Below are 6,031 nucleotides of genomic sequence, written 5' to 3' on the forward strand. Positions count from 1 at the left end.
TCTGGCCACAAAATCCAAGTCCAGTGGCCAAGTTCACCCCTCCTGGCACCTTCAGGGAATATTCCACCACGTTCCTCCACGAGTGCAGGGGGACAGCTGCCATCTCACCATGGACTGCAGGGAAACTTCTCCTTGGGCACCTTCTTTCTCTTCTTCCTCATCACCCACGAGCACTGCTCTCTCTCTCCAGCATAGCTTTTTCTTTTTTTTTTTTCTTTTTTTTTTTTTTCCCTTTAAGAGCTGGCTCTGCTCAGCTCTTATCTCAGCTATTTCTTATGTTAATGGCAGAGGTGCATCTATTGTCCCTCTAATGGCTCCTTGGCTGGGTTTGGAGCAGGTGAAGCTTCTCAGCTTCTTACCGGAGCCACCTCTGGGGCCCTTCTCCTGCTGCCAAAAAACCCACCAAACCAAACCAGAACACCATGCATATGAATTCATTGTGCTGATGTTTTGTATCTCTCATAACTTCTCCACTGAGTTTGCTGGTTTTACTTCAAGTATGTAACTAATGAAGAATGGAGGGAACTTCATATGGAAGAATGAAATGAAAAGGCAGCTCAGGGAATTTGGATGGATTCTATCCTATCAGAGAATAGTCAGGGTTGTTTCTATCTTGGGATAACTGGGAAGTCTTATCACTACCCATTGTGCAATGGTAGAAACTCCAGTGTAATGGATACATGGATATTGTTAGATGCCCAGACCCTACTCACTCTAGTGCCATCTGATGTTTTGGGATCTGAAGTTACAAAAATCGGTAATTCCTTGTATCTTTTCTTCCTTCTTTCAGTGTAATGTGGATACAAAACCTAATGTTTCATTTCTCATACTCCCTGAAGTCACTTCTCTTTCCTAGCATTACGTGTGGCTAGCATTCTGCCAGATGAAGAGAGTAACATTTCAGAACTAAACATACCCTTGGGCCAGGATACAAAGGCTGAAGACACTTAAGAATTTGGCCATTAACATTTGATACCATTTCAGCTGGCTACTCTAATGCCTGGAAGGCTGTCAATAAACAGGTTTCTTCCTGGTTTCTGGTTAGAAGGTAAAACACAGACATTTCTCAGTGGTATGGCTAACAACTTCAGGGCATAAGCTAATTCTGCTTCCCTCTTCTGTTTAGCACTTAGCATTTATAGATTTATGACTAAGTAGAGAGGTATGAGGTTGGCTGTAATTGGTATGGTGCATAAATGAAATTATCATTTCAAATGTGGATCCTCTGCCAGCTTTTTTTTTTTCTTTTTTTTTTTTTTCTTTTTTTTTATTTCCCTGGCTATTGCTCCTTTTAGACACTAAGGATTTATTTTACATGGGGAATATTTTGGCTTCTGGGTGATGAATTGTACCTCAGGATCTCAAGCCTGTGGCTGTACCTCCTAGGCTGCATTTTAAGGTGTTGATGCATAATTTCAAAGGTCTACAGCTCACTAAAGTTACTTCAGCTGTGAAGCATTGTTTATTTTTCTTCTGGTCTCTTTCATTTGATATGGATATTACAAGAGGTCACATGAATAAAGCACCTCTAGCTGTTCTGGTAGCTCAGTGTCTCATCCAGCGAGTCAGGAAGTCAGCCCCCACCTTCAGTGCTTACTGGGCAGGGTCTAGTCCTAGTTGGATTTTTGCAAAAGGGATATGAAAAGTATACTGACCTAGATACTGGGAGCCACTGACTTGCAAGTAAGTGAACAAGCTACTAGGGTCAGAGCGAGGAGATGCTCAGTAACTGGGAAAAGTACCTGAATGTGGGAAGCAGGAAATATGGGTAGCACAGGAACCATGGAGGAGAGAATTGGGAAGTTCAGGAGAAGATGGTGTGACCAGGAAACCCAGAAAGGCAGGAAGAGCATAGGAAGATCTGCATGTACTATACACAAATCTAGACACCCACTTGGGGTATCTCAGTTTTGGAGTGCTTACCTGGAGTTTGGCTTTTGTGAGAAAATACCACATACACATAATTTTGTGGCTGCTGCGATGCTAAGCACATCCTATCCAGCAAAGGAAGCCAGAGGGAATCCAAAGGGTGGCAAATGCTGACCCACAGCAAGGGGTGCATAAGACACCTGAGGAACTGTTTCACTTGTTGAAGCTGCATTTCTGTGCTGCAGATTGACAGGTGCCTGACAGGAGCCTCCCAGGCTCTGGGAGATGATGTCCCTCCAGCTTCTGCAGTAGGATGAGAGCCCAGAATTAGGTGTCTTGCTGTGCTAGAGTCAGCAACAATTTTTCCCATGGATCTGTGAGGATTTTTTTGTGCAACTTGGAATTAGTGACCAGTACAGTCTGGAAGAGGATCACGGAATCACAGAATACTCATGATTGGAAAGGACCACTGAGATCACCAAGTCCAACCATTAAAAAACCAAACCAAACCAGACAAACAAATAAACAAAAACCAACCAACCAACCAAAAAAACCCCAAACAAAACAAACAACAAAACAAACAAAAGATCCCCCACTCTCCAAAAAACCCCACAACACACAACCTTCAGTCTTGCCACTAGAGCAAGCCCTGAAGTTCCTCATCTACACGCTTCTTGAATACCTCCAAGGATGGTGGCTCCACCACTTTCCTGGGCAGGCCATTCAGTAAAGAAATTCTTCGTAATATCCAACCTAAACCTCCCCTGCTGCAATTTCAGACCGTTTCCTGTGGTCCTGTCACTATTCACTTGGGAGTCCAACAGTAGTTGTAGAGGGCGACGAGGTCTCCCCTCAGCCTCCTCTTCTTCAGGCTGAACATCCCTAGTTCCCTCAGCTGCTCCTTGTATGATTTGATCTCTAGACTCTTCACCACTTGGTCGCTCTCCTCTGGACACGCTCCAGCACCTCAATGCTCTTCCTACAGTGAGGGGCCCAGAACTGCACACAGTACTTGAGGTGAGTGCCAAGTACAGGGGCATGATCACCTCTCTACTCCTGCTGGCCACACTATTCCTGATGCAGGCCAGGATGCCATGGGCCTTCTTGCCCACCTGGACACACTGCTGGCTCATGTTAAGCCAGCTGTCCACCAGCATCCTCAGGTCCTTCTCTGCCGGGCAGCTCTCCAGCTCCTCCTCCCCAGGCCTGCAGCATTGCTTGGGGTTGTTGTGACCAAAATGCAGGACCTGGCACTTGGCCTTGTTGAATTTTATACAATTGGCCTTGGCCCATTGATCCAGCCTGTCCAGGTCCCTCTGTAGAGCCATCCTACCTTCTAGCAGATTGACACTCCCAACCAGTTTGCTGTTGTTTGTAGGATGTGGTTATCTTGAACCATGGCACCTTGCCATATCTGAGCTTGGAGATGTGAACATAGCCACTACCTCAAAGAAAAGCTTAGTGGCACCTTTTGGTGGCACTGATCTTGTGGTGTTGGCTTCAGACCTAACAGGCAAATTGCTCTGCGGGGTGTGTTATGGTATTGCTGTGTGGCCTTCTGGAGTGCTGCTTTGGGGTTCACTTCTTGCCCCTTCCTGATACGTCTGGATCCTCCTTGCCATTTCTCTCCCGTTCTGCAAGTTGTGTACCAAGGCAAGATGCTGCCCCAGCAAGATCCGCAGGGAGGCTGAAGGGTGGCAGCTGGCATTGCCTCTTAATATAGAAATGAGGGGTGTGGCTGCACGAGGCAGCGTGGTGCAGATCAGCTTGGGAACAGGCTGTGTGCTAAAAAGAGTTCAGTTGCAGATTGCAAAGGCTTATGGGGTTGATGCTGAGCCTGAGGAGCAGCCTAAGTACACGGAGAGAAACAGAGTGACTTCCTCAGGGCTTTCAGGAGCACGCACAGGCAGTCTATAGCAGCCTGGGCACCTACACAGATGGACTCTGGCAGGAGGTGAGCCGAGCAAGTAGACATGGACTGATGGGACTGCAGCTCACATGGAGGTACCTCAGCTATCTGTCAACACTGTTAGCTCAGGTAATGTGAAGACCAGAGCTGTGGCAGCATGAAATGTCTGTGTGGGCTGGAAAACCATTCTGCAACCCATTGTGGAGCTCCACACTGTCTCTGCTGTGCTGCTTGAAGCTTGCTCATTTAAACCCAGTAAAGGATGAGCTCAATCACAGCAGTGATTGCAAAGCAAACATGTCCTGTATCCTGTTAAAAACCTCAGGACCTTTTCCATCCCTCCCAAATGCTGTTTTTAAAGGACTTCTCAATAGTTAACCGTGTGAATGAATAAATCATAATTATGATGCAAATAAACATGTGAATGAATAATTAATTTTAATCATTGGATAAGGAATCTCAGCAAGAAGCATTTTACTATTACAAGGTAAACATTGATTCATTTTTTTCAATAAAAGGTATATTCTCCTGTGAAGTATTTTTCATCTGGTTGCCATATCTTAATTATGTATAAAATGAAAGAAAAACAGGCTTCTTTGTGTGACAGCCATCTTCATATAAATGAAAAAAAAAAAAAGTGCTTCCTTTTGCAACAGCCATCTTCAATGCAAATGAGAAAAAGAAAAGGTTTAAGTGACATTTAAATCATATTCAGCCCCTTCATGAGGACAGAGCCAAATAATGCAGCTGTAGTCAGATGGTCAAAATGTCCAGGGCTTGAAGGATCTGAATATTGCCAGCTAGCTAGAGAGTAATTGGGAGGAATGGTAAAGAGGGGAATATTTTCTTCTAGAGCTATGCTACTAAGAGGTACCGTAGGCTAAAGCATGTGGCTTGCAGCCAGCAGAAGCATCAGATACTACGATGATAAAGCCTGCTTAATAATATTTAGCTCCGACAAAGGGCTTTCAAGGGAAAGACAGGCTTTTGTCCTGGAAAGGCTGGAAGCAGCTTCACCTGTTAGCCTAATTTGCGGAGGGAGAAAGTGCACTGGCAGGAGTTTCTTTAAGCTTGCAGATGCCAAGCATGACATGGATGGAGCAAGCCACAGGTTTCTTAAGGCAAAGGAGCTGGAAGTCTGACTGCCTGTAAAATGTATTGTTGGATTCCAGGCAGGCTAAGTGCTGACTGCGTGGTGGTAAACAAAGAAATGAGCAAGCTCATCTGTTTGGTACCTGGGAGAGGGGACAAACTCCATCCGGATGAGAGGAGAGAAACCGTATTTACCTTTGCCTCTCCCCATTACCTGTCTCTTTCCCCAGTTGCACTGTTAACTGTGTGACAGGTCATCTCCATCTGTGGATGGTTCGATGCCACTGTCGCGCTTGCATCATGGCGATGACATTTATAGATGGAGGTCTGCGAACCACAGGCACGGAGTGACTGGCTCAAGGTCAACTACAGCCTGCGGCAGGGACAGGAACAACGCCGAGGTCTCCCGGGTCCCGCGGCCGAGTTCTGCGGACTGACCCGAGCTGCTGGTGCTCGGAAGTGCCCGTCACGGTTTCTACTGAAGGGCCAGGGGCAGGTTTTCACGGTGCAGAGGTGGGGAAAGGACGGCGTGGGGCGGTGCCAGCCCTTGGGTACGCTGTGGCGAAGCGCCTGGCCGGAGAGCTGAAGCCCGCAGCGGGGTGCTCCGGAGGGTCCCCCCCGAAAACCTTGGACTGGGGCTGCTGGGGGGGAGGGCGGGGGGCTGCGGGGTGGGGGTGGGGGGGCGCGGTGAGCACCAGCCTCCGCGCACGGGTGCGGATGCGTGTGCCTCGCTGTGTGGGTGCGGAGCTCTGTCCGTGCCGGTGCTGCCTGTCTCTGCCTCTGTCTGTCTTTCTGTATCAACGCGTGTCTCTGCTCAAGGGTGCGTGTCTCCGCGCGCGTCTGTGTGTGCCTGCGAGTACCTCCCTCTGTGCCTGTGTGCTCCTGCACCTCCCTCTCCTCCTTGCCCGCTTCCCGTGTCTGTGCGTCTGCCTGTCTGTGTGTGCGAGCGCGGCGAGAAGGGCAGAGCTGGGCGCTCGGTGCAGGAGCAGGCTGCCCCGCCGTGGGGCAGAGCAGCCCGGAGCCGGGGCCGGGGCCGGAGCCGCCGGGCGAGCGTGGCCGCCCCGAGGCGCAACAGGCGGGGCGCGGGGCTGGCGGGTGCCGGGGCGCTGAGGGCGAGGGGGCGAGGCGGTGCGGGCGGCGGCAGCGGCGGGGCAGAGCGGG

The sequence above is a fragment of the Apus apus genome, chromosome 1 (assembly GCF_020740795.1).
Source record: "Apus apus isolate bApuApu2 chromosome 1, bApuApu2.pri.cur, whole genome shotgun sequence".
Lineage (NCBI taxonomy): Eukaryota > Metazoa > Chordata > Aves > Apodiformes > Apodidae > Apus > Apus apus.